The 16,263-nt window shown below is 44.1% G+C and overlaps 1 protein-coding gene across 1 annotated transcript in view; it reads right to left on the bottom strand.

The window, feature by feature from the left end:
* VPS41 (VPS41 subunit of HOPS complex) overlaps positions 1–16,263 on the bottom strand; it is an 828,363-nt gene that overhangs the window by 164,579 nt on the left and 647,521 nt on the right. The window lies entirely within an intron of this gene.

The raw sequence follows: 16,263 nt of genomic DNA, 5'->3' as shown, positions 1-16,263 counted from the left end.
TGATAACCAGAAACCCTCACAGTTAGGTGGTGCAGAGATATAACTCCTATATGTCTCTCATATCTTGGTTCCAGCTACTGCAAACTATTCTCTAGGTAGCAGTAGCACAGATGCCACAAGTGTCCACTGTATGTATTTATCACTAATTTGTTGCTGTGAGGGATGTGAGTCTAGAATCTCTAGTCTACGTGTTCTTGCCAAGGATGCCTGCAGTTCCCTCTCTAGTCTATGAAACACCTGCATCCAGAAAAGTTGGCAGCCGGCAGGAGAATGGGGTTCCAGTAGGTCATTTGGGGACATGGCACTCTTGACAACTGAGTGACTACATGAGCATGTCCCCCTTCTCCTCTCATGTTGCATTATACGGTCCACAAATAGGGAGTCAAGATAAATTTCCTCTAAAATTGGGTGAGTAAACACTACAAGTGTATATTTATGTGCTGCATGTTGTTTTCCCCTTTTGAGTAGACAGGTAGACATGAAGTAGACCCCGGGGCAACTCACTTGTCCTGGCGAAAGCCCTGGACCCAAGAAGACATAAGAATGAGTGCTGAAACATGTCACCACACTAGGAGGGTAAAAGCGAACTTAAATCTCCATCTTCCTGCCACATTGGCTTTGAGATATACCTGAAAGATGGTTGTTCAAGGTATTTTTATTCTTTTCAAAGACCGCAGCTGTAACAATATCAGAAGCGCTCACTGGAACAAGGTTGAGCCCATCCTGGTTTCTAGGGACCGGGATAAGACCTGATGATGAAGCATGCCACTAATAGAGTGGGTGAGGGTCTTACGAAAAAAACAACTCGGGTTCCAGAAAGCAGGGTGTACATGATAAGACATCAGCCTTCAAATATACTCCTGGGTAGTGGATACCTTATTGTGCCAAAGTATCATACCGGCAGATCGAAACCCAAATCCATATAACGTCCTTCTCCCCTCCCCGAAGGGAAGTCTGGTGGCCACCTTCTCAGGTTATTGGATTGTGGGCATTGGAATGCACTCAAACTCTCCCAAAAACCCACCATCTTTTTTTACTGCTCTGTCAAGCAATTCTGTACTATGCCCAAGGTAGTAAATAGATGTTTTGGGCTTTCTCTCCATGTAGCACTTCCACCGTCCATCGGGCACCACTGAGGATTTCAAATGAGCATGTGAACTCAAAAAATGAGCAGTGGCTTGGGGGTCACTGATTTTTACAGTGAGCCATCTATGGCAGATAAAAGATTACCACTCGACCTTGCTTCTGCCCACCTGTTGGCGGCATGCCTGGAGACCTAGACTTCCACTTGCCACAATGGTAAAGATGTTGGCTCAAGTGTGCTTATGTTCTTGCTTACTGAAAGATGGATGTGAGGGGGCTGCAAGATCTAACCCAGATGCTTTGAAAGCCGATCACAAACTGTGTACCTAAACTAGACTTTTAGACGCAGCTACGTAGACGACATGTCACAAAGAGCTTTGTAACACAGCTGCAAGAGTATTGGATCTTTCCTCCTGCCCTTCTGACCTGTCCCGACAAATTAAAATGACTGAATGAAGTGAGACCAGTAAATTGCAGTACCTGGCAACTGGTAACATCCACAGATGTCAGAGGCACCCGGTGCTGTCACATGGGTCCAACTTCCACTGGGATCAACGCAACTGCTGTGGCCTGATGTCACCCTTGGTCTACTTAGTCTTTTATGCAGTTGTTACTTTTCAGAAAGCAGGGACCCAGCTGAGTTATAACTCCAATTCTTCAAAGTGCCATTAGACTGGGGTGCTGGTGGCTCTCTGTGGAAGCATCAGGTAGTGATAACACTTGAAACTTCGACTTGGTTCAACTGTTGTTGCTGTTAAACAGTAACTACTACCACTGGGCGAGACAGTGAACACCTCTGAATAGGTACAACCATATTTAGCTCTATTTAGGCTTTAAACATTATGCTGTCCTTATCTCAAAGGGTGGTTTTTGAAACTCAAGATTATTTGCACCTACACAAGCCACCTTTCACTTACTGCCACAGTGTGCATTTTTGAGATTATGCAATTGGGCTCCATTTAGCACTTAGGTGGTTAAGGGGTAAGTTTCAATACCAAAGCAAACAGGAGTTTGCTCAGGGATCTGACTTCTGAGTTATGTGAAAAAACACCTCATGACATGTTTAGCTCAGGGTGGGGTGTTTACCACAATGGTAATTACTGCATCTCAGCAATTGTTTCCAGGCAGATTTTTGCTATGAAAGACCTGGGAAAATCTATCAGAGGAAAAAGTCTAGAAAAAAAGGTAAAACACGAAAATTGATGCTGTAAACATCAATTCTACATAGTATGCCTCCTTTTTCCCTGTAAAACTCAGAAGACAGCTATTTACCACACTGCCAAATCCACCACCCCGCAGTAACATTACTTATTGGATATTGTAAATATCCCCCCTGGGCTCTGGCCTCATCAGGTGCAATAGCTACCCCTTGATTCAAGATGAGAAGAGAGAGTGCATTGTGTCTAGGAGGTACAAGAACACACCACCACTTGCCAGCTGCCACAGTGTTACTGTATGAAGCAGTAGCCACAATCTGTGTGGACTGACACTGCATGATTCATAGTCATTGCTTACTACAGTTACAGCAAGGGAAAATATAAATGCAAAGCAGTTCTGGCTCTGTAGAAATCTACCATAAGAATCATGGATACTGATAGCAATGTGAAGCAAGAAGCCATTACTTCTCACTGAGTTATTCGATAGCCAGAGTGACGTTCACCACGTAACCAAATGCAGCCTGACGGACGGCTTGTCATCCATTCAAGCTGGTAATAAGGCACTCACGAAAAGGGATAATATCGCCATTCAACTCACCAGTATCTGTGGCAAAATGAGAAAATGTGCAGACAGTGCTACTGAAGTTGAGAGGCGAAAGTGAGATGTAAAGGATGGAACACACTGTGTTTTCATAACATCCACATTAATGGCCTGCTGAAAAGGACAGAAAATGGCGCCATGATCAAGGGCGCTTTGTGAAACAAGGTCCTAACACCTTCTGTTATTGACTATGCAACAGATTTCCCATTGGCCATGCTTCACTTTGTGAACTACAGAGAGAGTGCTCAGAGCAATTAGACTATGAAAAACACTGCCTGCAACCACTCTTTTATTCCAATGTTAAGTTTTATCTTACTTGAGATATATGTTACGATGGTAAGCCATTTCCAACGGACGTACTTCACGCCTCCTTATTAGGGCGTCTATATTAAAGGTTTTCTGAATTTCTTCATTTAAAAGAGCCTTCCTAAAGAGAGCCGCTTTGTACTATTTAGAGTGCCAATATCTTTATGCACTACTGTGCCCCTGGAACCACTCGTCCTTTATGTATTAACCCACAACAACATAACGATACATAACATTAGATGCATATTTTGTAAACTGCATGTTTACCCCAAGAGGTTCCTTAGCACTACCCAACAGAAGTTTATTGTTAGCCATCTCAATAGTACTCTTAATATCAACCGGAGGAAAATGAAAGGCTTAGCAGAGCCACTATGGGTTAAACATGTGACGAAGGAGTCAAACTCAGATTCCTGGAGCCAGGAGATTGCCCTAATGTTAGTAGCTGAATCTTCTCAAAGCTCAGCAGATTCACAGGAGCAGCAGAATACCAGTAGTTCCCATTTCAGCTGTGACTCTGGATCAGTGTTTTAAAATGGCATGAGACGTTCTACCAAGGGGCTGTACTCTAATAAGCTCAATAGCTGACAGAAATATACTACTATGGCACCAGTTTCTGCTGCAAATCTTCATTATTCTTGTGACTTTCTAATTTCTACAGTAGATACCTTTGTACATTTGAGAACACCTTGGATGCTGTGAGGCTTGTGCTTTTCTCAATGCACATCAGTGACACGTGAGGATCCTGTCGTATCATTTCTGTGTTGAAGTCACCAATTAAACTTGCGCATAGGCAAAATATTTCAGTGCTATTATTTTCCTTAGTGTGCGTGCACACGAACTGCAAATCTAGAGAGTCTGGTGAATCCAATATCAATGTTTCCTTAAACTGCATCTGCTTGCTGTGTACAAGATCTGGGTGTCAATTTCGTTCAAGATGCAACATGAACATCCCTAAACTGGTCTTTCATTGAAATGCTGGAGTGTTGGCTTTTCTGTAGCTATCATGTCCTGGCCTAACAGACCACAACTGCTTGCTGCTTTTAGTTTTAATGAAGGATGCTGCACTCTCTGATGGACTGGCACCTTAGCATTCTCATCTCATAAAGTAATAAAGTGGATTAGACATTTTGGGCTATAACCACTGGAAAAAGACCTTCAAAAGCATGCTTTGGCCAACAGCAACACAATACAGTGTGGATCTTCTAATGTGATCTTTAATGGCTAAATTCTTCAAAATTGCAGAGAAACTCAGGCAAAGCGCCTAAAGGAGAAATTAGATATATGGAAAAAAGCAGAGAGAGATACTATACTGTCTGATATAAATGTCTATAAATATAAACTTTCTCGTATAAAATGAGACAACCTTCAGTTGAAAACTGGGACTGACCACACAGTAAAGGTAAAAGACAGCGCAAAGAAAAAAGGTCTGCATTTCATCTACTATCCTAAACACGTCACAGTAATAAAAGAACTGCCAAGAAATGTAAGTGTTTCAAGTTCCGCATCTATTGGTTTGATGGGTGCTTCACAAAAGATCTGAAGTATGTAACTGTACTCCATGTGGGGGCCTCTTTTCTATAGGATGACATTAAACATTATTTGAACGCTTCTATAAAGGTATGACCATCTCTTCACATGAAAACACTGCAGGGTAGTACGCTGAATCTTTCAGGCAGGCACAGTAGCAGGTATGGAAGTCATTGCTTGAGCCATTATTCGGAATGGCCCCTAAAAGTGAGGTGATGTTTTAAAGTCAGTCTGTGAATCTACAATCTCAGACCACACAGGGGAGATGGGACCAAACTCTTAGGTGCACAGGTCACATCTGATGCATGGCCTGACTAGTGCAGTTCATTCGAAAAAGATGCAGAAGTATGAGACAAGAAATGTGAGTGATGCCTTGCGTTACTGAACACAAACTAAGTTACACAAAGAGAAATGTAGGCTATGCCTCTGAGAAATGCAAATATATCCAGGCACATAACCCATGCGTGCATATGGCTGTGTATTATGCGGCTCTAACTAACGCCAGATGCTTTCTCAAAAATGCTCCAATATGTGAGGTGAATTTTGGAGGGTTGATGGTGGCCGATGAAGGAGTTATTCACTTGTTCGTTAAGCACATGGCATTCAGAAGAACTGTCAACCAATTCAAAATTCTGGCCTAACATAATGAAAAGAGGTTTTATTGTTGCTGCAGCACGTGAGAGGGATTAATTCGTCAGAATAAAAACATGCTGACCGTACGGGAAAAGTAATGCATTAATACATTCAAAATGTATTGATCAGAAAGTCAACTGAAGCCAAAATCGAAGAAAGGAAGATTTGTTTTCCTCTTGGCCTGAGCCTCTTCTCGGGAATTCATTATAATAAGTGTCTTTTTGGCCTATGTCCACATATGTTACACGACTTCTTCCACCTGGAACTATCTGTGCCCAGGAAAAGCTTGAATATTTCAAACTGACATGACTTTGGATCGGGCGCAAAATAAATCTTTGGTCTAAAGAGAATAAAGTGGATTTTAGATAACAAAAGGTGATCAGTTTTGTACTGTACCTTCACCAAAGAGACGTTTCGCGAAAAGGACCGGAAGCACTGCAACCAATGATTTACTGCACAACTTGAATTTGAAACCGCCTTGGCTCAGAACAGCAACTCTTTCTATAGGACAATACCTAAGAAGCAATTGGACACATCTCCGGAAATCTTTCAGTAGTAAATAACACATTCACAGGCTACTGAGTATCTGGGCTCAAGGGTCGGATTTATTTTGACAAGGGCCTCTGCAAGGTGAGGCGGGGATGGCGCCGGACTGCCCATTTATTCTACTGGGCAGTTCCCCGGTGGGTTGGAGCGTTAGGAAGCCTGCTTTTGAAGGCAGAGGGGCACCGCTGGCTCCTCTGCCATCTTTTCCTACTCCACTAAGTGAACTGCAGGTGACACAGTGAATGTTTAGATAGAAGAAAGAGATAGAGGAAAGGCAAACAGAGAGGGAGAGAGATAGGAGAGGAGAAAGGGGGCAGGCTGGTGGCCATTTTTGCTGAGACTGCTTTCTTCTGGTTCATAATCTGGCACTAGGCTGGGTTTGCCTGGCAGAAGGGCCTCAGCCTTTTGGATCTGCTTGCATCTCCATAACAGGTCTCTATGCCCACATGATGGTACGATGCGTGGTAGGCTGCCCGGAGAAGAGTGTTCGTACTCCTGTGTACAGGGAAGTCTGTTCAGGCTCGCTGAGCCTTTGGAAAACATCAGCCTGGAGATCGGGGGACAGGGGAGGGGAAAGGGTGGATTTCCTGGGGTTTCTCCAATCTGGGAAAAGGGATGCAGTCTCCACCAACATCAAACAGTGGAGGAAACATGTTGCCTGCTACCTCTCATAAGGTCTATCAGCCCACCTCTAAATTGAGACACAAGCTCTGTTTCCTGAATTAAGGGCGGTGAGAGTCATCAAATTCCATGCAGGACAGAGACAATTTGACCCTCGAAGGAAGTGGGTGCTGCACTGCCCCGCCTATTATCAGGAAGGAAGCAGCGGCGCTGAGGGAGGAGACTAAACCATTCTTGACATCTGAGATGCCCAACTAAGGGTAGTTCCTGCTACTTTACAAATACTCACTGTGTTATGAATAATTTACAAAACTAAACAATTTGTATTATCTCAAACAATTGCGCCCTTAGTCAGGGCACACTTTTTTGTAATACCTAAAACACCGATTGAAGGAAAGAAGAATTGTCTTGCAAGGAAGGGGTTGGCAAGGTGTATAAAGAGGCATTTAGTTATGCCTTTCTCATGCGATAAATGCCACGCCAGTCATTCATGAAATGAAAGTAGCAAGGACTATGTCGACCAGAATACTACGGTGCCTTACAGAAAGTAGCCTTCCTAAAGGTATGTACCTGGGAAACGTTCTGTGCTGCTTTGAGCCCTCCCACAATCTGCGTTAATACCACCGTACTTCCTGTCACCATAAAGCGATGGTTGGTAATGCTGCAGAAAAGCTCGTTTATTCTGTGAGAGCAGAAAAACGAGACCCGACCATTATTACGAGAATCCCTTGAAATTTTCGGCCCGAATTGAGAATTCTGCAGCAAACACTGCACCCATGCATTTTTCCCGAGAATAATGTCAATAATTCATAGCTGCTGAAATTTGCTGAGGGAAAAGTACCGGGAAAATACCAAAACATTCGAATTTTGGAGGGGTAAGCACCAAACAGTTCCGATGCCCGAGATGTCACATTTTAACAGACACGATAATTAGAGCTATCCGGAGCAGATGCCACTATTCATGAGGGTCCCGGGCAATTCTACGCTTCCATAGAAAGGTTGAGCTCAGATTGTCCTGCAGGTCGCGTAGTACCAGATGGAAGGGGAAAGAGATAAGGCAGCAGTGAGAAACATACCAAAGGCTTAAACGGTACTAACAGTGCTGACGTAGGACTGTTACACCAAAATCACGAGAAGTGGTGTGTCGGGAAAAACTATGCCTCGCCTGTCAGCTTTCCCAGTTGCGGACCTTGGTGACATTGCTGGGCCCAGCAGAACTTAAACCACCTGTCACCCAGAAGGGAAGGGCACTCTCAACCTATAGCTGAGAGGTTCAAGTGGGTGAAGTGTGGTGTTCGAGGTTTCGAAACCCGCCATCACTTCTATAGCTGCAATCAAGATATGTATGAAAGACTCCAGTCACGGGTGGCAAACTGAGGGGGGTATGTACGCCAGGGGGTTTATGGTTCTAGGAGCTGGCTTGGGAAATGTATTGTGTTGTTTTCTGAAGCACTGAAATGGACCATCAGAGTTACATTTCAAGTTCTTCAGGCTTTTGAATCTGCGGGAGCCCTCCAATTCTCCTAACAACGTATATAAAAACGTTCAAATTACAGAAAATAACTCTACCGGAAGTAGAGACCATGGAAACATCATTTACGGGTTGCTTCATGTCCTGTGCGCCGGGTAAAATCTAATTGATGGTGCTTTTATCACTCAAAGACCGTTTTAGACAAATAGTTTTTGTGAATCTTATGCAATTGTGAAAGGCTCACTGATGGGAACGACCTATCAGGTTTCAGAACAATTTATTACCTATGAATCTGCAGGCAGAGGAGTGTGGTAGCAACTCAGTAAATAAACTGGGAGGCTCTAATGCCCATAATAAGAGAACAATTTACTTACCTTACGTAACGCTCTTTCTGGTAGATTCTCTATCTAAGCACAGGTTCCTCACTTTTGAGACTGGATCCAGAAAATCCAAAGCAGTGCTCCTACATACTGTTAGATAGTGGCATAAGACACTGCGTCAACATCATTCAGCTCCGGAAGTGACGAATGGAGACGCATATAAGCACCACTCAAACACACTGACCTCAGTTACATTCAGGAAATCTTCTGCTAACCTCAGACAGGGAGCCCATCAGCAAAGTGAATGAGCTAATATGCATGTCCTAGATTGAGATACTTTTAGATGGAAGACACCATACCACAGAATGGGGACGTGGGAGGGTGGTGAGGAATCTGTGGCTAGATTCACCAGAAGGTAAGTAATTTGTTCTTCTCATGGATGCTTCTAACTGCTGATTCCTCTCCTTGTGAATAAATACCAAACCAGTACCTTCCAAAGTGGTGGGTCTGTGGAATAGCTCAAACTTAAAAGCCCTGCAGGACCGAGGGGGTATAATGTCTATCTATCTATGCCAATGCAGTGGTAGCAACCTTGGCACCGGTGGAGTGGGCCCTTAGGCCTTCTGGAGGTGGCTTCTGAGCCAATGTGTAACAGATCTTTAGTGCAGAGGACTATCCATCGAGAGGTGATACATTTCTGCACCACTTTGCCCTTATCCCCAGAGAATCCAACACAGAGTTGATCATCCACCCGATATTTTCTGGTATGATTGATGAAAAACTGACTGACCTTTTTGGGCTCCAAACGGTGGAGTGTCTCTTCTTCTTTCAAGGGACGAGGCAGAGCAAAGAAAGTAAGATGCGTGATGGATTGCCCAACATGAACAGGCATCACCACCTGTGGTAGGAAAGCAGCTAGAGTCCATAATACCAGTGTGTCCAGAAAAAAGGTGGTATAGGGAGGCTGCATCCAAGGGCCTACAGTTCACTTTCCCATCGTGCAGATATTATCACAAACAGGAGTCATGGGGGAGTAGGGACAACTGTGCATTGGTCCAAATGTACGCATTGAAAATTTCAGAATATTTAGGTATCACTGTAGCATCACAAAGGCCTTAGAAGCAAATATGTGTAGTAAACCTTTAAGAAAAAGCATCACAACTGATAATTTGAATAAGGACGGTTGGTCCACCAAATGTAAAAAGGGTGGCAGGTAAACTTTAACTGTGCCAGAAGCAATTCCTTGCCAGGCTAAAAACAAAGAAAACAACACATCCAAAAGCTGTGCCTGCAACAGATCCAACTGATATGCGCTACACCAAGCCACAAAATTGTCCCAGTGTCCAGCATACACAGAATTCTCTGAAGGACGCCTGGCTGCCTAGATAAACTCAACCACATTGGAGGAAGATGAAAGGGGATCAACTTTTGCCACTTAATTATCATTCATGGAGGTGCATTTTGCTCAGACTCCAATGCAGGCTCTGTCCAACCACTGCAACAAGGCCTTCTCCCAAAGCTGCAGCCTGATCGGAGGACAGATGCTCAAGCCCAGAAATCCCAGGCACCACACTCTCCTGGTTTAATCGGAGCCCCTACAATGACTTTCAGCTCGGTCATTCCTGATCTTCTTCAGGGCTTGGGGCAGGAGAGGTAGCAGCGGTAAGGCATACAGGAGTTCCGTGCTCCACTCTAGTTGGAATGCATCTCTGAGAAACAGCCTTCTTGGGACCTCCAGCTTGCAAAGGTGCTGACACTACGCGTTCCCAGCAGTGATGAAGAGATCAAGACAGGGTTCTGCCGATTGTTGGAAGATGCCCAGTGCCACCTCCAAGTGTAACAGCTATTTGTGATCTACACTAGATGCCACCAGCTGAGTTGGTCTTCCCTGTTATTTTAAAGATACTGCCAGGTGGTGCACCACTACAAAGATTCCCTGATGATTCAGCCAGCTCTACCAGTGGAGAGCCTCCTGGCACAGGCGCAGGATCCCACACCACCTTGCTTGTTGCAGTACCCCATGGTAGTGGTGTTTCTGTCAGAACCTGTACCAGCTGTCCCTTGATGTATGGGGGGGAAGACCTTCAACACCAAGCGAATCGCCCACAACTCCAGGAAATTGATGTGGATGCAGGTCTTCCCTTCAGACCAGAGTCTTCTGATTCCCAGTTCTCCTAGATGACCTCCCCAACACAGTTGCAGCGTATCTGTCACCAATGCCAACTCTGGGTGGGGCAGGGAGAGGGATCTGATACTGGTCCAATTGCAGTCAAGACAGCAACACTGCAGGTCTTTTGCAGTCTCCTCTGATACCACTGCAAAGCTTGCATGTGCCACCTGGCATCGTCAATGAGTGGGATGTCAAAGGCTAGCAGGCCCAAAATCAACAGAGCCATCTTCACTGAGGCCCATGACAGAAGCTGAAACATTAAAACTGAGTGTCCTGGACTTGTTGATCTGGACAAACAGCTTGAAAGCACCCTGTATCCATGATGGCTCCAATGAAGGGGAGCGTCTGTGAAGGAGTCAGGTGTGACTTCGGCGGGTTGATTGAGAACCACAAATATGTATGGAGGCTTGCAGTCTTCAGGAGGTGGATCACAACTAACGGTGGAGAGTCTGTCTTCAACAACCAGTCTTCGAGGTAGGGGGAAGACTGGTACTCTCGACCTCCGAAGGTGGGCAGGGACCACCACCATCACCTTTGTGAACACCCAAGAGACACTGGTGACACCGAAAGGGAGCAAACTGAAAGTGTTTGTGGCCCACCATGAACCGCAGGTAGTGTCTGTGGGTCTGCAGGACAGGGAAGTGAAAATAAACATTGAGCAGGTTCAAAACCACGATCAAGGATCTAGGATCCACAGTAGAGAGAACCTGGGCCATGATAAGCATTTTGAATTTGTCCTTGCGCAGAAAGGCATTGAGAGGGCAAAGATCTAGAATAGGACGGCGGCCTCTATCCTTCTTCAGCACAAGGCAGTAACAAGACTCAGAGACAGGGTTTTCTCTTTAGCCTAAGTCTCTTCCTTCTACCATTCTGAAGGGTGGGGATAATCCTTACCTTCTGATGTCTTTGACCATGTACAGATGTACATCATTTCTGTCTCTTCTGATGTCTCTGAATCTCTTACTGTTTATTGTTCTCCCTTTTCTTTGCCAGTTCTTTGGCTCAGGAGCTGTTGTCAAAGGTGAGTTCTTGCTCCTAGTTTGTGTTGACTACTAGGGTGGGATGTCCTTCTCCAGCTTGCATACCGATTATTTGGTTAATCCTCAAGTTGGTTGTTTTCTAGCTTTCATTTAGTTTCTTTCTTACTCCAGTGCATAATCAGAGTATTTCCAAAGGTTTCTTTTCACAGCCCTCAATTTTCTTGACAGTTCAGGGGCTCTTCTTGTATTCCGAATGGGTTTATTTGAATTGTTGGTCAAATTAATCTAGAATGGATACACTTTTGCCTGAAAGCTAAGCAGAGCAAAGATATCAGGCATGACATGGAGCTGCTTAGCTGTTAGCTTAGCACATTTGTCCTTTGAGGGTTATCGCCCTTCTTTTTCTCAGGGGATTAGTCATCCTCCCACCGTGCCTTTCCCAGATTCCTTTATTCTGGGAGTCCACTCACCTACAATTTACCCTCTCTTTTTAGGCTACATCCTACCCAGTTTTCCTTTCTTTAGGCGAGGATTCGTGCTTGACAATATGCCTAATTTGGAGGCACAATCCAAGAACATGTGGTCCTTAGAGGAATTGACTTGCCCCTTTTCACTGGTGTCATTTCCACCTATTTGTCTTCAAAGGCGTAGAGGACAACAGACCCTCTGCTGTCCTTTTCAACATGCTCCCCTTGCCAACAGTGAAATTGACAGTTTGGGTGCATCCACAAGCTTTTCCTGGCCCTTCAGGGTCCTTTGTTTACAAGAGCAAGCCCTCCCAGTTCAAAAGTGGATTCTGCCTCCCCATCTGCACTGCTTTATCAGCACATTGCATCATCCAGGGCAATTCCCAAGGAATACCTTGCAGGTCTTCCTGATTCACTCGTTCTGTACTACTACCTCTAGAACACTTTTTCTAAAGCCTGCCATCCACAGCTGATAGAGTTGGTTGCTATTGGTTCAAAATCTTACACTGGACAAGCTGGAGCCAGTCAATGCTGATAAATTTCAGAAATTAAACAAGTAAAAAGAAAACCAACCAAAAAAACTATATATATATATATATATATATATATATATATATATATATATATATATATATATATATATATATATATATAGAGAGAGAGAGAGAAAGAGAGAGAGAGAGAGAGAGAGAGAGAGAGAGATAGATACGTTCTGGACATTGAAGATGATCTGCATGTCATTTGCATAGCTGGAATAAGACAGGCCAAAAGTCAGTTCTTGGGCGGAGTTAAGATAGACGTTGAAATGGGGAAAGGAGATCTTAAAGCTCTGAGGAATACAGCATAAAAGCAGGAGGGGCCTGTTAGACCTAGGCACCATTGGTGTGGGTCTCGCCTGCATTTTTGACTTTGCCTCCTGTGTTTTTGCTGTGTATTGGACTCCGTTTTGCTGGTCTAGATGTTTTGGGCACTTTGCCACTGCTGTTCAGTGTCAAAGTGCAAGTGCTCCTTTTTGTAAATTGTTGTTATGTATTAGTGATTTCATGATTAGCATATTTGATGTACTTGTCAGACCCTAGTATAGTGCACTCTGTGTGCCCTGGGCCTGTAAATCAAATGCTACTAGTGGGCTGCAGCACTGATTGTGCCACCCACAGAAGCAGCCTGTAAAATGTAAATTTGGCCTGCCATTGCAGAGTCTGTGTGCAGTCTGGGACTGCCATGTCGACTTGGCAAGTGCACACACTTGCCAGTCCTTAAACCTTCCCTTTTCTACATATTAGTCACCCCTCAAGTAGGCCCAAGGTACCCCTGTGGGCAGGGTGCATTGTATGTGAAAGGCAGGACATGCCCTGATTTGTGTGGCATGTCCTGAAAGTGAAATACTGCCAATTTCGATTTTCACTATTGCAAGGCTATCTGTTCCCATAGGACAGAATGGGGAGTTTGTTTATAACATCTTATAAACATAACTGGCCCTGGGAACAAGGTTGAAATATAAAGTTTAGTATGCCTGAACTCAGAATGTTAAAATGCATCTTTTAGTGAGGGTATTTTTACATTCTGTGTTTGAAAATACTTTTAGAAAGTAGGTATTTTCTTGCCTAACTATCCAGTGTGCCTCTGCTAGGTTTGTGTATTGCATGTCTGGCTTTTGGATGACAGGGGCTGGAGAGGGGCAGCGGCTCCAGAAGTCTGATGAGTCAGGGCTGGGCTGAATAGACCTGGGCTGCATTTAGAGTAGGGGGAGGAGATTTCCTTTCACCTGAATGGGCCTGGTCTGCCTTCAACAATGCTGCCTCCACCTCCTGTGAGGAAGCTGCACCAGTGAGGACAGAACTGGTTTTGGCTGGGTACAGACACTCTCTGCTTTCAGAGAACAAAGGATATTTGTGTATAAAAAGAGAGACCCAGACTCCAGACTTTTAGATCACTTCTGGGAAATCAAGAGAAACCTTTGTCAAGGAGAAGAACCAGAGAAGCTGAGGAGGAATACTGCCCCGTGCTGTTTGCTGTCGGGGGTTGGCCTGCAGTGGCTACTTTCTGCCAAGGAAAGGAGAAAAGGACTTTGCTGTTTGCTTTGTCATCTTGAGGTAGATCTCCACGGGGTTGAAACTGAGCTTGCATCCTGTTCTGAAGTCTCAGGTACACAAAGACTTCACCACCAACTTCCTTGCTGGGAGTTCTGATCTGCAACAGGTGCCTGCTGTTGTTTTGGACCTCTAGAGAACTGTTTGACGCTGGGAGCTAGAAAATCGACGCAACATCAAAGAAGCATGACGCATCAATACCTGTTTCCAACGCTTTGCCAAAGAAACCGTCGCAGCACCTGCGGCGGCTCAAAAATCACCGCAAGCCGCATCGAGTGCAACGACCTCCGAAGTCTGAGATCACTGCACCGAGCCCTGCTGTGCTGCTGCAAGAAACCACGCATCGTCTCGGATCGAGGCACCAAGTCTGTCGCATCATTGGGGGACACAGTAAGAAACAGACGCATCAACTCCCCATGCAGTAAGAAATCGACGCATCAACTCCTCTCCGGTAAGGAACAGACGCCTCAACTCCCCTGCGCTGCAGTAAGGAACCAACGCATCACCTCCCCCGGTGCAAGGAACCAACGCATCACCTTTCCTGAGTGTAAGGAACCGACATATCACCTTCCCTGCAGCCTGTTTTGTTTGTTTGCGTGATGCAACCAAGGCCCTTTGTGAGAAAAGTGTCGCATTTACAACTTGCATTGACCTAAACCATTCCTGCCATTTGAAAGCCTTATTTTTAATACTGTATTGTGGATTTTTGTCGTTTGGTCTTGTTTTGGTTTAGATAAAGATTACTTATTTTTCTAAACTGGTGTGGTGTCCATTTGTAGTGTTTTCACTGTATTACTGTATGTGTTCACAAATGCTTTACACACTGCCTCTGAGATAAGCCTATCTGCTCGTGCCAAGCTACCAAGGGGGTGAGCAGGGGTTATTTTAGGATTGTATCCCCCTTACCCTGACTAGAAGCAAGGATCCCTATGTGGACAATGGAAACTACCTCTGCCAACTAGAGACCCCCATTTCTAATAGGGCCAAAGGCTTATAAGGGTTAAGGCGATAAATTGATTATGTTTTGCGAAGAAAAAGGCAATCCAATTCAATGATTTGACCTGAATAACTACATATACAAGTCTGGTCAGTAAAATTGGGTGAGGGACAGTAGTGAATGCAGCAGAGAGGTTTAGTGAAATCAGTGCAGATGTCCCATTACAATCAGCCTTTGGTTGAATCAGGAAACTTTCAGCTACAGTTGAAAGTAGGTTAGATTCAGTCCCTCTGCAGGGGTGGAATACAGCCTGTACACTGGAAAGGGTGTTATTTTTTTTTAGGATTAGAGCGCATAGAAGGATCCTTTGCTACATAGTTGTAAATTGAGGAGTTTTGCATAAAGACTTAGGGCCAGATGTCCAAAGCATTTTCCTAGTCACAAACAGGCAATTTGCGATTGGAAAAAAGCTTTTTCAAATGTACAAAATGTGATTCAGTAACTTGTTACCGAATCGCATTTTGCATTTGCGATACAGTATTTGGAAGGGGCGTGTTTAGGGCGGCCCTTCCAAATTTTGAATCAGTATGGTATGTATTACTGTTTTGCAACTTAATTCTGGTTGCAAAAGAGTGATTCTTTACCACCAGTTTAAAACTGGTAGAAACCCATTCTTAAAGGGAAATGGGTTCCTAAGCGACCCCCTTCCCTTTGAATATGTAAAAATAATATTTTTTTAGAGCAGGCAGTGATCCCACAGATCACTGCCTACACTTAAAAAATGAAATTTCAGGGTTTCATTCTTTTCTCTTTAAACATATCCCAATTTCCTTTAAGGAAAATGGGTTGCATTTTAAAAAAAAACATTGCTTTATTAAAAAGCAATTACAGACATGGTGGTCTGGGGTTTGCAAACTGCGACCTACCTCATTAAGATTCATGAGGTAGGTCGATTTGCGACCCACAAAGAATGCCCAAATGAAAATTAATGAGTTTCATTCATTAGGAATACCAATTTCCTAATTGTGATTCGGAAAGAATCGCAATTAGGAAATCGGTATTCCTAATGTTTATACATCCGACCCTTAGTTTCTTTAGACGAGGTTTGAAGAATGCACATTTAATTTCACTAGGCATGGTTCCAGTAGTGAAGAAAGCATTGATGATCACTGGATTTGTTTCTGTGTTGGATTAATTACGACGATTTCTTTGAGAATTGCCAGCAGAATGGATCAGCAGGGGATTCTGATTTTTTTTACCTGTGTTAAATGAGCTCCTACAAGATGGTCTTGAAGGAGGAAAAATGTTTTCTCGGGTCTTACAATTGTTAAAGATGAAGCTTTAGCTATGACAG

The sequence above is a fragment of the Triturus cristatus genome, chromosome 5_2 (assembly GCF_964204655.1).
Source record: "Triturus cristatus chromosome 5_2, aTriCri1.1, whole genome shotgun sequence".
Classification (NCBI taxonomy): domain Eukaryota; kingdom Metazoa; phylum Chordata; class Amphibia; order Caudata; family Salamandridae; genus Triturus; species Triturus cristatus.
Note: the sequence above shows the minus strand (reverse complement) of the source record. Positions and strands in the feature narration are given on the sequence as shown.